This window comes from Silene latifolia, chromosome 2, assembly GCF_048544455.1.
Source record: "Silene latifolia isolate original U9 population chromosome 2, ASM4854445v1, whole genome shotgun sequence".
Lineage (NCBI taxonomy): Eukaryota > Viridiplantae > Streptophyta > Magnoliopsida > Caryophyllales > Caryophyllaceae > Silene > Silene latifolia.
This window is the reverse complement of record NC_133527.1, coordinates 99,504,539-99,517,770: the sequence shown is the minus strand read 5'-3', so window position 1 is coordinate 99,517,770 and position 13,232 is coordinate 99,504,539. Positions and strand designations below refer to the sequence as shown.

General features: G+C 38.2%; 1 non-coding gene across 1 annotated transcript; it reads right to left on the bottom strand.

Moving 5' to 3' along the window:
- Positions 1 to 12,555: 12,555 nt before the first annotated feature.
- On the bottom strand, positions 12,556 to 12,663 carry LOC141644700 (small nucleolar RNA R71). The gene has a single exon (XR_012544311.1). It is a non-coding gene; the product is annotated as a small nucleolar RNA R71 (small nucleolar RNA).
- Positions 12,664 to 13,232: the final 569 nt, after the last annotated feature.

Here is a 13,232-nt window from a genome sequence, read left to right as displayed (position 1 = left end):
TCATTCTTCCGCATTGTCTTGAGAGCTTCTGGAAAAGGAACTTCCCGTTCATGCACTAGCAATGGTTTCTCATCCACCTTTTCATCAATCTCTACAACTACCTTCTCCTCCTCTTCTTTCATAGTAGGAGTTTTTATCTATTTATTCTTTTTTCTCTACCTCCTCCAATTGTCTTCCTGATGGGCAAGTCGTTGTTCACTCAATCAAACACATGTATAATCACAACAAACAACATGCAAGTAGGTAAGTCGAGGTTCATCCACGGGATGGTGTGCTTTGGTTCTTAGTCTATCTATTTCAATTTATGCAAGTGTCATACTTATAAGGTTTTGGATGTAAACTAAATTAATGAAATTAAGACAACAATAACAAGATGTAAACAATTAAATGGAAGCACTAGGGTGTCATGGATTTATAGGAGCAGTCAAGGACCTTTATATATGTGAATCTAAATTGGGTCAATGTTATAGTTGGATTATGGACATAGGCTCTCGATCTTATGGCCCTACCTAGGTTGAGTAGGGTTTGCTCTCACATACACCCGTTCTACCCACCAACATAGTGCATGGTCTAACAACTACTAAGGCTCTCGATCTTAAATTAGTGATGAATAGATAGAGATTCATACAAGTTTGTCAAACAAGTATTTTATCAAACACTTAATATGCACTAGCTGAAACCATAACAATTAATCAATTTTGGAAGACTCAGCAAGCATAAATTCTACCCTTTAAACATACCCTGCTCCTCCATTAACCTTATTAAGATTACTACTCAATAATCATCATGAGAATTACACTAATAACAACAACAAACAAAGAGACTAAACTAAGAATGATGATATGAAGCAAGTAAGAAAAAAGTATTACAGAGAGATAAGAAAGATACCAACTTGGAAAGTAAAGATGAACATAAAAAAAAGGTGGATCCTTGCATAAAGATGGAGACTTGTCACTTAATCTTCAAATACATACCCAAGAAATCCAAATGTAAACTATTGAAGATATAAATTGAAAGAACAATTATTGAAAGGATTAAAGTGCTTTGTGAAAAGATGAAAGACTAATCTACTCCTAATCTAAGAGAGTATTCTAATATAAGATAGCTTAGATTCCTCTAAGAGGACTTAACCCTAGAATTATTACAAATAGGGTATTTATAAGGGTTACAAGATTAGGGTTGATTAGAGGGGGAGGAATGACGTGGCAAAGCTGAGAAATCTGTTGCCTTGCACAACGTCTGGTGAGCTCGAGCGAGCTTTAGGCTTTAGATTGATCCTTGTCCTTGAGCTTGAGCGAGCTGAAATTAACTCGAGCAGGTTAGAAATATCTCGAGCAAGATGAAATCATCTCGAGGGGTTGAGAAGCGAGTTGAGCCTTGTTCGTACAATTGGCGTCATTTGCTCATCCGGATTCCGAATCCAGTGATTCAAATTCCTAGACGACTAGATTTTTCGACGCCATTCCATACAATGTTGTCAGGATCAGGATTCTACTTTGGATCGATGAAGTTGGTAGAATCGAATCGGTAAAATCGGATCGTAGGATCATAAGATTCTACAAACTAACTAAATATAGTTTTTTATTTGGTAAAAACATAAAATTAAATATTAAAATACATATTTATTAATATTTATCTATAAATTATTGATGATTAATAACTTTTGTTCCATTGTTATGAACATATTTCTACAACTTATACAATATTCGGATTTTACAATGTCGGTATATAAAATATATATTTATTATTTTATCATAAAACCAGATCGTAAGATCGTAGGATCGTATCACTACTACAAATTCAGGCAACTACAACGCCCCTTTAACAACGCTTATCCACGAAAATCACCATAAGATGTTGTAGAACGGATGGCGTGAATTTTACTAAAATTAATTACAATGGTTATGGTTCCATAACTGTTGTTCTAGGTTTTAACAACGGGTCAAATATGCACAACCGTTGTTAATAATTTGGCGCAAAATTGGCGCAAAGTTAGTGAAAAGTAATTACAACGGTTATTTATAAACCCGTTGTTAATACTTTTTAACAACGGTTTACTATGGACCCGTTGTTAATATATTCTGTAATGACAACGGGTTTTTGTTTAACAACCATTGTCAATACTTTCCATACTATAAACCACACAAACACATATTAGCTACAGCCACAAAACGCAAACCTAACACAAACACAAACATACACAAACACAAACACAAACACAAACACAAACACAAACACAAACACAAACACAAACACAAACACAAACACAAACACAAACACACACACTTTCTCATCGTCGCTTTATCATCTCGCCGTCACTGTTGGTTTCATCGTCTCTTACTTTCTCTAATTATCAAGTAAATATGCATGATTTAATTTAGGTTTTGTCATCTCAGTCATTATTTTTCGCTAATTATTTCATTTGCATGTGTTTTTATCGATCATTATGTTATTTCTCTAAGTATTATTCGCTTAATTAGTTTTGTCACTGTTGTTTTTCTGCGTTTATTAGCTTGTAAAACAAATTAAATAAAATAAAACAAAGAAGAAGCAAGATGATAGAGAGGAATGCCATGATAAACTTAATGAATATATATATATATATATATATATATATATATATATACATATACATAAATACATAAATACATAAATTAAAAAACGAATTACATTGATAAAAATACAATTCTTAGATATGCATAGAGAGTCTCATTCTCTTCTATGATATCCATCCTCTCCTCCTTACCTAATTGGAGGTTTCGTTCAACAGTTGCTATATCGTCATATAGCTGCAACAACTGCTGCTCTGTCAAGCCATTTTTTTTGGCGTCCTTGAGTGCGGATCGAGCTTCATCTAAGTAGCTCCTGAACCTGTCCTCGATGTCCAGCAACCGGCGGATGAAACTCCTGTTGTGCTCGGTCATAGTAACAGTCTCACGGATGGTATCACTCATTGTTGATGAAGTTTGGAGTTTGTTTGAAAGATATAGGGTTTGGAGTTTGTTTTAGCAGTTAGGGTTTGGAGATATATAGTGAGATAATGGAATGGTGGTTGAGATAATGCATGTATTTATACTAAGTAATGTGTCGTTTGAGTTGTTTTTTAATTAATATATGTTTAGGAAGTTGTGCCATCATATCTCTGCTTCAAATCTTATAACCCTTCTCATTCCATATATTGTCCATTCATATGCAGGGATTGGCAGTAATAATGCATGCATCGGAATTATAACGGGCCTTAATAATAATGCATGCATCTAGTAATATTTAATTTAGTTTTTTTTTAAATAAACAACAACGGTTATTTAAAAAAAATCCGTTGTCTTTAGTTATAACAACGGGTTTTTATATTGTAACCGTTGTTATAACTTTCCCACCAAAATTTAGTCACCCATTCCACAACGGTTTTTTCTACTTTAAACCGTTGTTAATAGTTTTCACAACGGGTTTCTTAGAAAAACCAACCGTTGTTAAAACCTACTACAACGGACGCTTTAACAACGTCCGCTTTTTTATATAACAATGGGTTTTAAACGTTGTTAGCCTGTATATGTAGTAGTGTATTATTATCCTACCTCTAGAAAATTTCAAATGAATAGGATCGTAAGATTCTACAACCATAATAAAATCGTAAGATCTATGATCAGTCGAGCGTTTTTGGATCGTAAAATATTATGATCGAATCGGGATTCTAACCACAATGATTTCATCTATTATAGTTTAAGAGCCAAAACAACACTTCTTGGTATGGGTTTGAACGATTTCCTCTTGTAATGGCTCGCTTGTCGTCATCGTTGCCCCATAACTCGTGGGTGGTTAGCATCCAAATCATCCCAATCTTGCTTTATTGATCTAAGAGTACTTGTGCCTTATCTCCTCTTCCTTTCCAATCATCAAGTGAGTCGATTTGCCTTCATTTTAGTCCAAAATCATGCTAAAATGCTCCAATTAGCTCCTTTTTTATATGCATTTATTTGGTCGCAATTCTCCTTTCTTTTCTATGCATTTTGGCCAGTTTTGAGATGGTTTTTTTATGCCTATTACTTGCATTTTGTCTCTTTATTTCTCGTGCCATGATTTGTTGTCTCATGTTGTAAGAATTGAGACGGAAGAGAAAAAATGGGAGCGAGCCAGCTAGCTTGAAGATCACATAGAAAAGAAGGAGAGCCAAAGGTGAGAGAAGGTTCTCTGCTGGTAGGCCGGCAGGGAACCACCTCCTTATCTCCAAGGAAGAAAATAAGTGAAGAAAACCAGAGGACAGTTCTTTGCCGGTAGGCCGGCAGCCGGCCAGCCGGCGGGGAACCTTCCCCTCATGTCTTCGGAGAATTTTGAAGGTTTTTGGGCCAAAGAAATATAGGCGCGCTGCTGGCAGAGGCATCAGTAGACGGTATCACGGCAGAGAGTCCATGAAGAAGAAGAAAGGAAGAAGAGGGAGTGTCTCCTACCGGTAGGCCGGTAGCCGGCAGAGACACCGTTCCCATACTTAACCAAATTTTGGAAGCAAAAGAAGCCAAAAGAAAAGGGCTCGCTGCCGGCACAGAATGACAACACGCATTGAAGAACTTACCCTCATTTGTGACCTAATTTTAGGGAATACTATATATACCCCCTCATAATTCTATTGTACACATTACCCTAGACTACTAATCATTCCCTAATTTATGCAGTCTTTCCTTAATCAAAGCATTAATCTTTCCTTAATTTTAGCTTAATTACTCTTTAGTTCATGTTAGATCTACTCTTTCCAATAGTTTACATCTAGTTATTGGGTTGTAATTTGAAGACTTGAAGAGATTCATCTTCCTTTTATCAATCCATGTTTCCTACTTTAATTAGTATTGGTATAATTCTCATCTTTATTTTATTTCCTTTCAATTGTTTACATGTTTATGTTGGTTTAATTTCCTATTTGTTATACATGTTTTTCTTTGTTTGTCTCATGCTAAAGTCTTCACCTTTTATGTTTGTTGTTACAATTATTTGTGAGTAGTGCCATACTAGGGTAGAGGGGGGGGTAACTTGTGTAGGTTCTTTATGGTTTGATTGTTGGTTTTGATACAAAGGGGAGTCTTTGATTAAATGCTTCATTTTTGTGCACACCAAGTGTTTGTTAGAAGGCTATAATTTTTCCCATCAAAGATAGGACATTTAAGATATTGAAATCCATTTAACATGTGTAAGGCAGCGAAAATAAAAATAAAATAAAATAGGGTAGACGGATCAGCCTCTTTGCGGTTAGGCAATCAAGAGCACGAGGCTCTGATACCCTGAAGAGTCTATCGATCCGATATACTTGTGGGGGGGGGGGGGGGGGGGGGGCGGAGGGGGGGGGGTTGAATTAAGTATATTTAAATATGCCCACTTTTTTTATTTGTCCGTATGAGCGTGATATGTTAATTAATGACTCGAAGCTTAAAATTAAACTCGGCTAATTAATTAACAAGTTAAAGCGTAAATTATGAAATAAAGAAAGATGTGAGGGACACACGATATTTGAAGTGGTTCAGCTTCACACGTCGAAGCCTACGTCCACTATTATCGATTAATAACTTTAGTACCTTGGATGTGTAGTGCTTTTAGCTTAGTGTGGAGATGGCAATTGCCTAGGCTATCCATGCCTTAGTAGTGCCCCCACAACGACGAACACAAGACTTGAAGAAAGAATGGAAGAACGGTATGGGAAATGCAGTGTGCACGGATGGAACTGAATCCGTGTACACAGGGGAAGAATCCGAGCGGATTCCTGAGAATCCGCCCGTCTTGAAGAATCCGAGCGTATTGCAGAAAAGACGCCCGTCCTGAACTGAGCTGAATTTTGAAAATTTCTTGACTGTGACAGAATCCGGGCGCACTGTGAAGAATCCGCCCGTCTTGAAGAATCCGTCCGTCTTGTAAGAAAGACGTCCGTCTTTGCAGCTGAGGAAAACAAGCAAAATTTTCTGGACTGAAATCCGTCCGTCTTTAAGCAAATCCGCCTGTCCCGTGTTAAGCAAATCCGAGCGGATTGTCACAAATCCGCCCGTTTTTAGGCGAGTTTTGCAAAGTCCAGAAGGAGCAGAATCTGCACGGATTGTGCAGAATCCGCACGGATTGCCCCTGCAGATTCGAAAATTTCGGTCTCTTTAAAACCCCTCCCACCTTCATTCATTCATTCATTCATTCATAAACACTACTCACAACATCAAAACCCTCATCCTCTCCATCACAAAAACAAAAACCCTCAACAACATTCACCAAAATCAAATCAAACCATCCTTCCAACAACAAATTAATCACTCCTTCCTCAACAAAAATCAAAACGAAGCACAAAAATCTTCAATCTTTGAGTCAATTTTTGTTTTCATAAAGGCAAAGCCTTCCACCTTCAAATCGATTTGGGCATACTACAAATTGAAGATTTTTTCATTCTTTTCTTGGTTAGTTCATCAATGGCAAGGACTAAGGGAGCAACAAAGGCAACAAAGGCACCAAAGGCTAAGGCACTCTCACAAAGGCAAAAGGCTCTTCAAACAAAGAAAGCATTGGCTATGGTGGTAGCAACACCAAACTTGGAAGTGCAACAACAACAACAACCTTCTATGGGAGCAACAACACCTTCTACTCCGGTAATTGATCAACTTTTGCATTATCCGGAGGTAACTTTTATTTCCGATACCCATAGAAATACCTTTGTCAAGTTTGCTATGAAGTCATTACAATTCACCAAATTCATATGTGAATATACCTTAGAAAAATTAGGTGTTCTTGAACAAACAAAAGCCTTTTTCAATGCCATGGGGTTGAAGAAATTGTTTGAAACAAGGGAATTGACATACCCCTCCCTTACCTTGGAATTTTTAAGTTCTTTGAAAGTCACCAAAGTTGAGAATAGGGAGAATCTCGAGTTTTGTCTAGCTAATGTTAGTAGACGCATTACCTTTAGGGAATTGGGTGAAATTTTGGGTCTTAGTGATGAACCGAGTTATTTTAAGAGTTATGGAAAGTATGACCCCGAACCTCTTTGGGAGGCAATCTCCGGGAAGAAATTTGAGGATTTTCATGCGAGTCGTGCTCTTTTGGTCCACCATCCGGGCATAAGAGTATGGCACAAGGTCGTGGGTAACACCATAATTGCTAGGAAAGATACCAACCATTTCACAAGACTTGATTTTATTCTCCTTGAATCGGCTTTGAATATCGGAAGAGTACACACCAAGCCTTACAATTCTTTGAGGCTCTTGGTAGATAGATGGCTCAATATTGATTGTGGGAAGAAGGGCACGACCGTTATTATCAATGGCGGCCTAGTCACACTCCTAGCTAAGCACTTTGATCCTAACTTCAATAAGGATAACAAGTACAAAGCAAAGGAGGGTGGCCATCTTGTTGATATGCATACTATGATTCACAAGTTCAAGTGGGTTGCCCATAACCCCCTTGACACTAAGTATGGATGGCTCACTAGTGAAGCTAGATCGTTCACCTTGCCTTCGAAGATTTGCCGTCTAAGCGTCCACCAGACCAATTATCTACTTCCTTTTTCCAAAGAGGCCGAGTATATCATTCAACAACAAAAGGGTGATCTTGAAATGCCCTCCTCTTCCATTGTCATACCACCTTACCCCTTTAAGTATGAAGAGTTCAAGCCGGAAGGAGTTGAAGTTGGGAAAGACTATGTGACTCTTCTCATGCAAGCAATGCACAAGCAAGCCTATGAAGATTGGAAAAATGCCTACTTGGCTCAATATCCACCCCTCCTACATTTAGCTAGGCAAGGACTACTTGATCCATCTTGTCCTTTGCCTAGTTGGGCGGATAGAGAAGTCTTATTTCCGGGTTCATCTAGGGTCGTTTTGGGTGACAATGAGGTTGTTGGAAATGATGAAGAAGTTGATGATATTATTGAGGAAGAAGCAAGTGAAGGAGAAAAGGATGGTGAAGATGATGATGAGGAAGATGAGGAAGAAAGTGAAGAAGCAAATGACAAGGAAAGTGGCAATGTGACCACTTCTCATGAGGGAAGTGATGGTGATAGCATGATGGAAGATTAGCAAGCCTTGGAGACTCCTACACTCTCATGGTTTGTCTATTTCTCTCTTTGTATTTTATTTCATTTTGATCATTGTTGGAGTAGTCCTAGCCCCATTAGAGGACTCACACCTCGGTACCATTGAGGTGTTCTTATTCTATTGTTCCCATTTTCAATATCCAAAATGACAAATAAGTTTCATGCATAGCATAGTGTGTGCATGAACTACACCCATCCTTGGACATTAGCAATAGTGTCTTACTCGGTTTGGGGAAGTTAATGCATACACAACGGGAGGTAATCTAAATTATCCTCTCCGTCATAACAAAAACCATGCATCATGTAGTGTAGCTTAGTATAGATTGCATTTAGTATAGAAATCATGCATCATCTTTGCATAATTTCCATCATTTTGGCCATTGAGGACAATGCCCATATTAGTGTGGGGATGGGAATTCCAACATTTAACTCTTATTCAAAAATGCAAAAAAATTGAAAAATTTCAAAAATCATAAAAATTTGAAAATTGAGAACCCAAAAACATGTTTATTTCTTTTTGTAGTCTTGTATATATTGTCTTGTATATATTGTGTTTGTTCTATCCTTGTTCACATTGATTGACTACGCCACATCCGAGACATGAGGATATTGAAGACCGCATGGTATGATCTTTCCAATCTCCTTTTTCCTCTTTATGTTAATGACTATGTGGCTTTATTTTGATTGATGCGGTATAACATTGTGAACTTAGGACTTGCATTTAGTTTATATGTCATATTAGTTGATAGAATCACTTGCATTAGGATGTTTATATTAGTTGCATCATGGCATGTAGTTGCATGTTAGAAATGTTTTGAAAAATGCCTATTTAGGAACTTTGACAAGAGCAACTAAGCCATTATAAATACTTGTTCAACTTAAGACTTTGTCTACTAGAATGGTTGTAAAACACCCTAGATAGTATCATACTAGTGTCTTTTGACCCATGACCCAAGGCCTAGTCAAGGGTTTGCATGTGAGTCACCTATCCAACCCCGTGATGCGATGTGGACTTGGTTAACTTGTCTAGGTGACCTTGTTTGACCTTGTGGTAAGGCAACCCAAAAATATTTTCTATCAATAAGCTTGAAGTGCTCATTTCAAAGAAATTTTGTCATGTGGAAGTAATGTAATGCCAAGGAAACCTCAAATGTTATGAATTGTTGAAAGTTGAGAAAGTTAAGTTGTTTTGATGGAGGCGTACCACTTCGATGTGCTTTGGTGCGGGATCCATTGAATTGGGCCCCCATACGGTTGTGAATTCGGCCGCCCAGAGACAGAGTGACTATCACCCCGAAAAGCTATTGTCTAGAGGTTAACCGGTTGCCTAATAAGCGATTGGCGAAAGCAAAGGACACTAGCCCGGAAGGGACAAACCCCATCTTAAATTTTTGAAATGTGAAAGTGAAATGAGGACAATTTTGAATACTAGTCATATCCACCCGTTGTGAATAAAGATTTGAGCATTTCATTCCCAAAAAGCCTTTTGTCAAGCCACTTGGTCGAGCTTGGGACGATCCATGACCTTTACTTTTGTAGAGAATTCAAGACTTGTCATGTCATATGCCACTAGCATCATAGGGATCATCATTCCACCACCATCCGATCGCTCTTGACGAAAGCATTTGGAAATTGAGGACGAAAGAAGTCTAGTTTAACACCATTTGGAGGTGATTTAGTGCCATCCTCTTAGACTTAGTAATTTGTTGAACTAGTATTTGTGAAGGATTACATGCTCTTAAATTTGTTCCTCTTTAGTGCCTCCGCCACTTGATGAGGGAGTGGCTATTATTTTTGTAGATGCATCCATTATGTGTTTTTGTGTGCTTAAAGTTTGGATGTGTCGCCATTTTGGCAAGACCCACCTTGCCTTGCAAGAAGGCATCCTACCTCATGGTTGTCTTGTTGTGAGTTGAATGGGCGGAGTGAGACCCGCTAATTGTCTCATATCGGCTATATTATTAGGATAGGTTAGTATTGGTCCTAGTCTTTGTCACCTCTTTACTCGGGACGAGCAAAGGTTCGGTTTGGGGATATTTGATGTGACCATAATTGGCGCATATTTAGCCCCCGAATTAGCCTTGTTCCCATGCTTTTTAGTGCTTATTTGGGTCATTTCTTATCTTTAGTTCTTTGTTTTGCATATTCTTTGAGATTTTGATCCCTTGGTAGGAAAGGAGTAAGAATCTTGCATTTTCATGGCAAAACGAGACTAAATTGATCGAATTCAATGACCAAGCATCAAGGAGAGACAAGATTAGAAGGCCTTTGTACATATTATAGTAGAAGAGCAATGTTGAGAAAGGATCCTTGAGTCCTCAAGGAAATCCCCAAGGAATTTATGAAGAAAAGGGAAGAAAAGAAGAAGATTTGTTGCTGACTGACAATCCGAGCGGATTGTCACCAATCCGTCCGTCCCGCAAAGAAGACACTGATTCGAGCGGCTTTGCCACAATCCGCTCGGATTCCACCTCCACAATCCGCCCGGATTACCCTGAATCCGCTCGGATTCCAACGCCTGAATCCGCCCGTCCCGACCCTATTCCGCCCGGATTCTAGCACAAAGACGGATTGTCTTCTCCAAACTACGAAGAAAGAAGCCCTTCTCTCGAAAAATACCGGCTCCTCCTTGCTCAACTTAAAAAGTGTAATTACTAGTTTAGCCCTTAGTTAACCCTAATGCATCCTCCCTAATTTCCACTATAAATACCCCATTAGTCTAATTAGAGGAGCATGTTCTTCTTATCAATAATTAGTGTAGTTAATATCAATCAAATCTCTCTTTAATATTGTAATCAAGTATTAATCAAGTTTTAATCCAAGTTTTAGTTCTTTAATCTCTCTTTTGTTCATCCTTTATTTTGGGTAATTGAAGATTATTTGGGTTATTGTTGGGAGATTGACAACCTCTCAATCAAGCATTCAAGTACTTCTTTTATCTTTGCTTTATTATTGGAATCATTAGTAGGTATAATCTCTTAATCCCTTTTTAATTATTGTTAATTACTTTTATTTATTCATCATGTTTCATATTGTTGGTATGATTGACAACCTTGCTAGCATGATCAACATGATAATGAGTGAGTAGTCTCTTAGCTAGGGTTAATGGGTGATTAGGGGAAACTAAAATGGGGAATGATTCATGCTTAAATTAATATGCTTTCATGTTTTATTTGCTTGCTTATTTTGATCTCAACTCATGCACATGTTATATTTGATGAAATGCTAAGCCTATGAATCCTTCCATTTACTATCATCTTCTATCTTTTCAATGAGACTTGTAAGACATAACCCAACTCGAGTCTCATTAGACCATGCATGTTGTTGAGTAGGGAAGATTATGTCGACTTGTAGGTGTTGTACAATCTAATCGATTCGGCTCCGGGACCCAAACTTTCCTAGGATTGTAAGATATAACCCAACTCAATCCATCACAACAATAATTGCTTGCTTATAATTTGAGAACATGTTTGTATGATCATATCCCATGATTCCCCTATGATCCCATGACACCCTAGTGCCTTTAATCAATTGTTTACACCCCTTTAATTCATCTTGCTTGTTTATTTTCATTGCTATTTTAGTTTAGTAACCTTCTACATCAACCCAATTTGTGACACCCCTTAGACACCACTAGTTACAATAGAAATCTCATTTCAACTCCCGTCCCTTGGGATCCGACCTTTACTTGCCTCTTTACTAATTGTAGAGTTGTTTGTGGAGCTATAAATTGTGTTTTGATTCGACCGTGACCAACGACCACATCTTAATTTGTGAACACTTAGCGGGATCGCATCAAAAATGGCGCCGTTGCCGGGGACGGTGTTTGTTTGATTTAGATTTATTTTTATTGTCATTAGTTGTGTCTTTCTTCGCCTTGAGGAAGTAAAACTCCTCAAGGTTTGTTCTAATTGTTTTCGAGTTGTTTGATATTTTGCATGTCTAGAAGGTTACAAGGTGATTTGTTACCTTTTGACCGCGAAATCGAAAGAACCTTGACGAACAATAGGAGACTTGTTAGGAGGAATTTAAGAGGTATTAGTGAAGTTGTCCAACCCACTAGTGAGTTTGTCAATCCTTTCGCAATAGAAGGAGAAGAGAACCCATTACACAATACCCCACAAAATCCACCTACAATGCCAAAATTCTCGTCACACTCCGTTCCCACCGAGGAGAATCTACCAAATGATACTCCTACTCCGCAACATCTAACCGGAAATTTTATTGCCAAGTCCGCCTTCATCCAATTAGTTGAGAGGAGCCAATTCGGGGGGATGCCTAGTGAGGTCCCTCATTCTCATATGGAAACCTTTTGCGACTATTGTGATACAATCTCTCAAACGGGCGTGACTCAAGACCAAATTAGACGGGTCTTATTTCCTTTTTCATTAATCGGCACCGCGAAGCAATGGTTGAAGGGCCTTGATAAGGCCACCCTTGGAATAGATTCTTGGAAGAAGTTGGCTCTAGCTTTCTACAAAAAATTCTACCCACCGGAAAAGACTAACATGCTAAGAGCTCAAATTACGGGTTTTAAGCAAAGGGATGAAGAGTATTTGTATGAAGCTTGGGAGCGGTTTAAGGGAATTTGTCGCTCATGTCCTCACCATGGACATAGCGAATGGTTTTTGGTGCAACAATTTTGGAATGGTTTATATGAAGATTCTAGGAACATTCTCAATATGGGATCAAATGGAATGTTCACCGAAGTTGATGACAATCAAACATGGAACAAGATTGAGGAAATGGCGGTCCATAACTCACAATATAGTAGACCTCGCAAGGCTACTAGAGATGGAAAGCATGAAGTGGACTCCGTTACTCAATTGGGTGCTTAACTTAGTGCTCACATTGACACAATCAACTTGAAGTTTGAACAAGCTATGGCTAGACTTGAGGAAATCTCAAAATCATCAAAGCATCATGTTAATGCCATGACGGCATCCTCATCAATCCCAAGTGGGATATGTGAGAATTGTGGAACTTTGGGACATGACCAAGGTGAATGTAGGGGAACAAATGAACAAGTGAATGCTTTCCAAGCATACAAGAGTGGTACCCCTTATTCCAACTTTTACAATGAAAACACTAAATTCCATCCAAATCTCTCATACAAAAGCCAAAATGTTCAAAACCCTCAAACAACATACACTCCACTACCCATGAGAAACCAAAATCAAAGACC